We start from the raw sequence: 10,535 nt of genomic DNA on the forward strand, positions 1-10,535 counted from the left end.
CCTTATGTTAGAAAAATGTCACCCACATGGCTCATCATGACAAGCTTTAAGTATTTCTAGTATTTCTTCTTCTCGAACACATCTTCTGATGATGAGATCTGGTCTTGTCTTATATAACTCTTCATTTATCCATGAATAATATGTGCTATTATGGGTGATTCTTGTCTTTTCTCTAGGAGATAAATGAAATGGAATTTTTCCTGTGACTGAATAGTTAGCAATATCTGCATACCAAGGTGATTTAGTAGATACTTCCACAAAATATTCAACAGGAAATTTATCCTCTACGAGTTGATCATCATTTCATTTTGTATTCTAGATAAAAAGTCGGCAATTGTATTCTGTTGTCTTGGCCTATCTCGAATGGTTATGTTGAATTCTTGTAACAGTAAGAGCCATCTAGTTATTCTTCCATTAGTGACTAGTTTATTCATTATGTATCTAATGGCAGAATAGTCTATGTGAACAAAAGTTTCATATCCAGTTATGTAATGTTTGAACTTGTTAATGGCATGAACTATAGCTAAAAACTCTTTTTCAGTTACAATATAATTTAACTTTGCAGGAGTTAAATTTTTACTGGTATAATAGATTACATGAGTAAGATCTTTTTTTCCTAAGACGGCTCCTAAGGCTGAATCTGAAGCATCTGTTGAGATATAGAAAGGAAATTTCCAGTTAGGTCCTTTTAAGATAGGTTCTTTAGAAGTTCTCTTTTTCAAAGTTTCAAAGGAAGCTTGACATTCAAAATCCCAATTGAATTCATAGTCCTTGGTGAGAAATTTAAAGAGTGGGGATGAAATTTTTGTGAAGTTTTCTATGAATATTCTATAATATCCAGTAAAACCGAGAAAACTTCTAAGATATTTTTGATAACTTGGCACTGATAATTGAGAAATGACCTCAACTTTAGATGAGTCTACCTTGATTCCATCTCCTGAAATATGATGACCTAAAACAATTCCTTCGTTAAACATCATGAAACATTTTTCATGGCTTGACGAGAGATTTACTTCTTTACATCTTATTAATCCTTTTTCCAAATTTTCAAGTTCTTCATTGAAAGAATCTCCATAAACTGTGAAATCATCCGTGTACACTTCCAAATAATCATGAATAAGATCAGAGAAAATTCTGAGGACTGTTCTTTGGAATGTTGCTGGAGAATTGCATAATCCAAACGAAAGTACTTGGTAAGCATAAGTTCCCCATGGGCAAGTGAATGTGGTTTTTTCCTGATCTTCAGGGGCTACCTGAATCTGGTTATATCCACTGAACCCATCCAAGAGGGAAAATATTTTTTTCCTGCTAGTGTATCTAAGACCTGATCTATAAAAGGTTGTGGAAAGTGGTATTTTAATTTTGCTTTATTTAGTTCCATGTAATCGATGCATACTCTCCATTTTCCGTTTTTCTTAGGAACGAGTACTAGGGGTGAAACCCACTGAATGTCGGATATTGGATAGATGAAATTCACATTTGAAAATTTTTGCAACTCCTCCTTAATAATTTATTTTAAATTTGGGTTCATTCTCCGTTGAGGCTGTCTAACAGATATTACATTTTTTTCAATGTAGATATGATGTATGCAAGTTTTAGGATCAATCCCTCTCATTTCATTGTATTCCCATGTAAAAGCAGAAGAATGTTTCTGTAAAATTTCTATCAACTAATTCTTTTGAACTTCTTCGAGGTTTCATTGACATTCATGGTTTTTCCTGGAAAAATTTCTCTTGAGGAATTCCAAATTTTTTCCATGGAGAGAAATGATACTTGTTTAGATGAGAGATACTCATTGCGACTACAATCATAATGTGAGGAAAACTCATTATTTTCCAGTAAATTTAGAACTTGGTCTTCCTCTTTTACTTGTTCAGTAGTAAAAATAGGTTGTATATCTTCTTCATATTCTATCCATTCTTCAATTTCTGTATCTATTGTTGTTCTTGCAGGAGGATATAATGTAAATTTCTTCATAGAATTTCCATTTGAGATAAGCATGTCACCGAATCTACAATAGATGAAAGCATCAGCTGTAGCTAACCAAGGTCTTCCTAGAATTAAGGGATGTCCTCCTAAATTATTCTTGGGTGTTAAGATCATGAAATCAACAGGATATTTCCAAGAATCTAAGGATACACAAACATCTTCCAACACACCATCGGGTTTAATCTTAAACCTATCTACTAATTGCAATAAGGTTGGTGTGTATTGAAGGTTAGGAATCCTAAGTGTGTCCATTACTTTTTTACTCATTATGTTTATGGCTGCTCCTAGATCAATCAGTGTGTTTGGTATTTCAGTTCCATTGATGTGAATTTTTACGATGGGGCTTCCTAGATTTAATTATTTTTGAATTGTCATCTTCCCCATCATAATATCTGCAATTTTTCCAACTAACTGAATTCTTTTTATATCTTTTCTTTTTCTCCCTAATCTTTGTGTACTCAATTCCTTAATTGTTTTTGCAAAAATTGGTATTTCTTTTATGGCTTGTAATAAAGGAATATTAATACAAACATTTCTCAATTCATCCATCATATTGTAATCAGACAAGATAATTTGTTTTTCTACTCCTTCATCAATTTTCAACCGTTCAAGAAAAGGTGGTCTAATTGATATCGAGGGTTGTTCTATGATGGGTTTGTTTATTGGAACTTCTTCTGTTTGTTTATTTTCCTTATGAGGGAGAGAGGACTCCCCTTCTTCTGTTTGGTTTTCATGTTTTTGAGGATCAGATCTTGTTTCCTTAATGGCAACACGGGGTTTTCTTGGTAATATTTTTCGAGACCTTAATTGGACATTAGTTAGGTCTAGTCAAGTTATTACATAAGCTTGAGGATTCTTCCCCTCCATGTTATATACCGGTTGTTGTTGTATTTTATTATTAGGATTCAGAAGTGGTTGAGCGGGTAATTGATTTGGTTTTTGTGGAAATGGTAGGGAGAGCTGTGGGTTTTGATTATGAATTGGAATTTGTGGTAATTGGTTAGCTCAGGGAATTTGATTAGATGGTGGTAGAAATTGTGGTGGAAGGTAAGATGGCGAGTATTGTTGATATTGAGCATAGGCTCCATAAGGATTTTTCCATCCTTGATTCCAAGGTTGTGACTATGGCTGAGCCCAAGGTTGCTAGGCTGAATTCCAATTATGTTGTGAAGACTGGGTGAATTGTTGTGGTCTAAATCCTTATGATTGATTTGGTTGGGGATTTTGCCATGGTCTTTTGGCTATAAAGTAGAAAGGGTCTACCGTTTCTGATATACCTCGATTATTAAATACAACCTTAAGACCTGGTAAGGATGGACATTCCTTCGTATCATAATTATTTGCACATATGACATAGGTTTCTATGGCTTTTGAACCTAAGGGACACTCTCTTAGAGGATGTTTCTTCTGACATTTGGGACAGAAGATAGATAATGCAACATTTTTAGAATTTTTCTTGTTTTGTATTTTAAGGGTGTCTATCTGTTCACTTAGGCTCCCTAAAATATCTATTTTGAAGGTATCAAGCAAATTTCGTAATTCCGCCCTGCTGATTGTCCTAGATACGGATTTGTTAATTCTTGACAAGAGAGGGTCTCAAGGACTCCTTCCAACTCGTGCTTTACCCCTTGATATATGTACACATAAATCACAAATATCTACAAATGGTAGTTGGGAAATATCTCCTTTCCCATTTAGGTTAAGGAGATCAATCCACTCATCTTTAATAGCTCTGAGTAAGAGGGCTTTTAAGGTTTCTACATCAAAATTATCCATTTTTGCTCTTTTAATGTTGTAAACAAACCTTTCTACTAAATCTTCAAGATTTTCATCTTCTTTTTGTGTCATTTTGAAGACTTCATCTTTAAGGTTACCATGCATACAATAATCTCTATATTTTCCTAAGAAATCCTCTTTCATTTGTCCCCAGGTTGTTATAGAATGCACTCCTAGACTCATGAACCATTTTAATGTTGAGACTTTTAATGTGGAAGGGAACAATTTTAACTTTTGAGCATCATACAGATAGTCATATGATCCGCGTAATACTTCAAATTCGAAGAGAAATGTCTTTAGATATTCGTTTCTTTTTCAGTGGAAATTAGGAAGAATTGAGGGTGATATATTTTTCATTGTGAGGGTTGTATCTTCATCCAGAATAGGGAATCCATAAGGATTTTTCTTTCCTCTGCCTCTACCTTGTCCTCTATTCCTATCTCCACCTCTACCTCTACCTCTTCCTCCAATCCTATTATTTTCACCATGGACATTGTGTACTTCTCCTTCCCATTCTTCAGCCATGATAGATTCTTCAGAACTAATATAATGTTCTGCTAACCTTTCTGGTTCCTCTATCAATGGTTACTCAAAATAAGTTTATGATTCCTCTTCTTAACTAGGAACTTCTAATTTTTCTCCCAAAATTTTATCACCATTGGAGGATAGAAAAATTACTCCTGTAGTTGGGGATGTAGGATTTTCTTCAATTATAGCTTCAGTAGAGGAAGTGGGTGAATTTATGGATTGGATTTCTGATCTTGAGATTTCAGGAAGCCTTTGTCGACCTCTAAAAGGAATTTGGGTTTGAGTAGGTGGTGTGGATTCTCGAAATCTAGGTGAAGTGAGTGGATTTGTAGGAATTAAACTTCTTCTTCACCCTACAAATCTACCTCTAGAGTCTCTATCCCTATGCATATCATGTTTTGATTTTTTTTAACTTCTATTCGTACTTCCCCGACAATGGCGCCAAAATGTTTGGCCAATTTAATGTCTTTAAATTGTCAATCATAAATTGTCAACCGGGGTGCGTGGACTGATGAAGTACAGGTGCACTGTCTATGCTAGAAGTTATTCATTATGTCATTATGTTCTTGTTAGGGTCTAAAATTAAAATTAGTATGGATATGGTGTTGTTGATTATATTAATGTATCAATCCCTAAAGTTATCAGTTGATTTCTTAAGAGTTATCCTTTATTGGATTAGTTTATGGATGAGATGAGAGTGATTCTAACTTCTACTTATGTTAGATTATTTTGTGATTTTTGTCTTGAGTCTTTAGGCTGCAGCTCTAATTCACTAAGTGCAAGAAAAATCTATTCTATCAAATGGAAAAGAAGTACTGTTTGAATTCAATTGTTAAGAAGAAGGCTCTCTCACTTTTACTTATTCAATTTCTTTCAAACAAGACATTCTAAATAACATCTATACTTATGAAGTAAACACAATTAGTGTTACGAAACCAGCTCAAGAAAAGATAGAAAAGATAGATCAACGCCTTAGAATTCAGCCTCTTCGACGGGGCAACCTCCTTTACATTACATAAATGAACAATTCTTGGATGATACAAATGACAAAACCTCCTTTCTATATATAGGAGTCTAAGGAGTCACAATATAATCCAGCCGACCTAACAATAATAATATAAAGCCACAAAAATAACAATAGAGGGATTCTATGGGGCACAGAAATAACAATATGGGGGTAATAGGGGCACAACAATATAAATAAGGGGTATAACTACAATAGTAATGGGGTAATCACTAGTATTATAGGGACCCAACATGCCCCTCTCCTTCAAAAAAGTGTTGTCCTCAACGCTTGAGTAGTTTTGGATACTTCTGCATAAAATTCTCATCCTCCCATGTGGAATCTTCAGCGGATAAGTTCTTCCACTTGATAAGATACTCTGAAATTGATCGATTTCGTAGCTGTCGAGTTCTTGTTTCTGTGACTGCTTCCGGTTCCAATATAATTTTTCCTTCCTCGTCAAGTTCTGGCAATATTGTTTGAACTGGGAGCTTGTCGCCTATAACCTTCTTTAAACATGAAACATGGAAAACTGGGTGCAATCGAGAAGCTGCAGGAAGCTCCAATTTGTATGCCATAGTACCAATCTTTTCCAACACCTTGTACGGACCATAATACTTTGGTGATAATTTATTATCCTTCTTAGCTTGCTTTAGGGACATTTGCTTATATGGTTGTAGCCGTAGGAATACCCAATCACCTACATCAAAACTTCTTTCACTGCGATGTTGATCTGCCTGTTGTTTCATTCTATTTTGTGCCAACACGAGGTTATCCTTTAAGAGTTGGAGGACTTGTTGTTGATGTTCGATGTGATGTTCCACTGCTTGAACCTTAGAATTTTCTCTTAAATATGATGTGATTGATGGTGGTTGATACCCATAAAGTGCCATAAATGGGGTCATTTTTGTTGCTGTATGGAAGGAAGTGTTATACCACCATTCAGCCAGAGGCAACCATTTGACCCATTGTGTCTGTTTATCAGATACAAAGCAACGAAGATATCCTTCCAAACATTTGTTTACTATCTCAGTTTGCCCATCAGATTGAGGATGATAAGATGAGCTATGAGCTAACTGAGTACCAAGACAAGAAAATAATTCTGTCCAAAAATTTCCAGTGAAAATGGGATCTCTGTCACTTACAATAATCTTTGGGTTTCCATGTAGCTTTTGAACTGTTTCCATAAATGCAGTAGAAACTGTACTGGCTTTAAATGGATGTGATAATGCACAAAAGTGTGCATACTTGGTAAGTCTGTCAACTACCACCATGATGACACTCTTTCCCTCAGACTTGGGTAAACCTGTGATAAAATCCATTGAAACCTCCTCCCAACGTTGGCTTGGAATGGATAAAGGTTGTAATAGACCCGGTGTCTTAATTGTTTCAACTTTATTTTGTTGGCAAACCAAACATTCCGCCACAAACTTTTGAATATCTGATTTAAGGCCATCCCAAAAAAATTCCTTCTTAACCCTGTGGTAAGTTTTTAAAAATCCTGAGTGCCCTCCTAAGGGAGAAGTGTGCAATTCCATAAGAATCTTTTGTTTTAGCTGGGAATTCTTACAGAGGTATAAGCGATCTTTGTACCATAACGAATCATTTTTCCAGCTAAATGTATCAGAAGTACTGGAATCTTGTTGTAGCTTTCGAATAAGTGCCCACACTTCTTCGTCATTCTTCCATTCCTCCTTTGCTTCGTTTATCCAATCTGGTTGGATAATAGAAATGGCACACAACAATGCTTCCACATCCTCATCCTTTCTTGAGAGTGCATCTGCCACCACATTTTGCTTCCCTTTTTTGTAGATGATTTCAAAGTCATAACCCAACATCTTTGTGACCCACTTTTGTTGCTCTTCAGAGGATAATCTTTGTTCTAAAAAGTATTTAAGGCTATCATGATCCGTTTTTACCTTGAAGTGTCTTCCCATTAGGTAGGGTCGCCATTTCTTAAGTGCATGGAGTATTGCCAACATTTCCTTCTCATAAATAGCTTTGCTTAAAAACTTTCCCTTGATTGGACGACTTTCAAAAGCAATGGGTCTTTCATCATCTTGCATTAGAACAGCACCAATTCCATTTCCTGAAGCATCACATTCCACAATAAAGGTTTTTGTGAAGTCCGGTGTAGCTAAGACCGGTGCTTGGCACATTGCCTCTTTAAGATGTTCAAAGGCCTTTGTTGCTTCCGGAGTCCATGAAAATGAATCTTTCTTCAATAATGTTGTTAGAGGTGCTGCTATTCTCCCATAATTCTTAACAAACTTGCGATAATACCCTGTCAACCCAAGAAATCCTCGCAGATGCTTTATGGATGTGGGGATTTTCCATTCCTTAATGGCTTTAATTTTGCTAGGGTCTACCTTAACTCCTTCATGAGATACAATATGACCCAAATATTCCACCTCCTGGACTCCAAAGAAACATTTGGATCTTTTTGCATATAATTGTTTCTCCTCCAATAGTTGTAGCACCTTGTCAACATGTTCAACATGATCCTTCCAAGACTTGTTGTAGATTAGTATATCATCAAAAAATACTAACACAAATTTTCTAAGGAATGGTTTGAAAATTGAATTCATCAAACCTTGAAATGTTGAAGGTGCATTGGTAAGGCCAAAAGGCATGACCAAAAATTCATAATGACCCTCATGAGTTCTAAATGCCGTTTTCGGAATGTCTTCAATCTTCATTCTGATTTGATGATATCCCGAACGAAGATCCAACTTGGTGAAGTAAATTGATCCATGCAATTCATCCAGTAATTCATCAATGACAGGAATGGGGAACTTATCTTTAATAGTGAGCTTGTTGAGCTCCCTATAATCTGGACACATGCGCCATGATCCATCCTTCTTGTGCACCAATACTACTGGAGCTGAGAAAGAACTTTGACTTGGTTGAATTATACCAGCCTCTAGCATTTCTGCAACCATACGTTCAATTTCACTTTTTTGGACATATGGATATCTGTACGGCCTGATGTTTGGAGGAACACTTCCTGGAATCAGATGAATAGCATGATCATGATCACGCATAGGTGGGAGACCTTTGGGAGTCTCAAATACCTTGGAATGATTGTCCAGGACTTTTTGGAGATCTGGAGAAATAGATGATTCCAATGTGGAAACATCTAGCGAACATAATTGTGCAATTACACCTCTTTGCTCCTTTTTTAGAAGCTTTGTCATGCCATTAGAGCTGATTATCTTTCCTGGTTTCCCTGCAATACCCCTTAATTCAACTTCCTTTCCTTCCACAGAAAATTTCATGAAAAGTTCTTGAAAATTAAAAGCTATTGTACCCAAGGATTGTAGCCATTGGACTCCTAGTACAACATCAGCACCTCCCATTGGAATGGAAAGCATTGGGCTAGTCAATACATATTCTCCCATGGATAGCTTGATATTATGGCACTTTCCAGAACAATTTATTGTTCCTCCATTTGCAATCATCACTTGACACTCTGGTGCTGGATATAGGAAGCAATTCAATTCTTTTGCTACCCTACAATGAATAAAATTGTGGGTGCTTCCTGAATCAATCAACACTATTACCTTTTTCTTCTTGATTTGTCCTTCTATCTTGATGGTTTGAGGAGTGGTAATTCCCGCCAATGCATTACAAGATATGGTCGGATTTATTTGTTCTTCATCTAGGCTTTGTTCCTGGAATATATTCTCTTCTTTTGACCTTTCTTGCTCCTTTTCTTCTTCCTCTTCACAATCTATGTAGAATAATTTCTTCTCAGCACACTTATGACCTTTTGTGTATTTGCTATCACAATTGTAACAAAGCCCTTTTGCTCTTTTTTCTTCCAATTGTTGTGGTGTCAACCTTTTAGGTTGTGGAAGACTATGGGCAAAAACACTTCCGTCTTTATAGTTGTGAATGGTATGCTTCCTAGTTGCCATAATTTTGCTTTCCATTTTTCTTGCTAACCTGAATGCCTTCTCTAATGAATCAGGTTCCCAAAGGCGCACATCATGTTGGATATTATCCTTTAAAGACCCTATGAACACATCAATCCTATGCTCCTCTGGAATATCTTTTACCCTTATGTTCAATTTTTGGAACTCCTCAATGTGCTCCATTATTGAACCCTTTTGTTTGAGACTTATCAATTGGCTAAAAAAAGTGTTGCTTTTTGTATCCTCATAATGTGCTATCAATTCTTCCGTAAAAATTGCCCAAGTGATAAATTGTTTACGAGAACAAAGCCATTGATACCATACAAACTGATTTGGTTCCAAATATAAAGTTTCCATACGTACCTTTTGTGTGTTTTGCACATTATTGAGATCGAAGAATTGCTCCATCTGTAATATCCATGTGGCGGGATCCTTGCCATCAAACTTCCTCATATCGATTTTTGGAATATGGTGATTCTTTGATCCAACATTAGCATCTATGGAATCATGATTAACATTTCTTTTGTTCTCATCATGAGTTTCCTTTACTACCTTTTCACCATTAGTAAGTATTTCTTGTAGAAAATTAGTCGAATCTGTCTTCAAATCTGCCATGCCTGTCTTCAAATTTGTGTTCAAATCTATCTTCAAATTGTCCATCTTAGCTTCCATGCCATTCATCTTAGCTTCCACGCCATTTATCTTAGCATCTGTTAACTTTTGTGAGCGTGACATTTATTGCACTTGTTCTTGTAATTTTGATATATCATGTAGCATTTCTTCCTCTTCTTCATGAGTCATGCTAGAGCTTTCAGGTTCCTTACTAGGTGTTTGCATTTTCTTTCCTCGGGGCATCAGTTACCGATAATAATGCTCTACTATGCCCTTTGAATTCCTTCAAAATAAATTTTCAAACCAAGCTTAAGCAAAAATTTAAAAAATCTACACACCTTTTTTCACTTTGTAGGAGCTCGATATTGCCTCTAAAGTATCTCTGTACCTTCCAGTCATCTAGTTCTAAAATTGTGACCTGTAGTAGCTCTCTGTGTCCTCTTTCCACTGCCACAAGTCTGACCCAAATTGGATTCTCCAAGGAAGATTTATGCGAACTCTCCCATAGTGACTTGATTATAGACTAGTTCAGTAGAGCTAACTTGTACGACGTGCTGCGAGTCACTGTTTCGACCTTTGGATCTAAAAAAACACCCACAAGAAACTATAGTCCGTCCTCTTTCTGTACCTTTTTACGAAATTTCAATCCGATCCTCAGAGAGAAAGTTATGACGATTTTCCCCAGGTCACCTGTTTTGAATGTAATTCAG

The sequence above is a fragment of the Pinus tabuliformis genome, chromosome X (assembly GCF_031772625.1).
Source record: "Pinus tabuliformis cultivar Carrire ecotype Pingquan chromosome X, CPIR1, whole genome shotgun sequence".
In the NCBI taxonomy this organism is placed as follows: Eukaryota; Viridiplantae; Streptophyta; class Pinopsida; order Pinales; family Pinaceae; genus Pinus; species Pinus tabuliformis.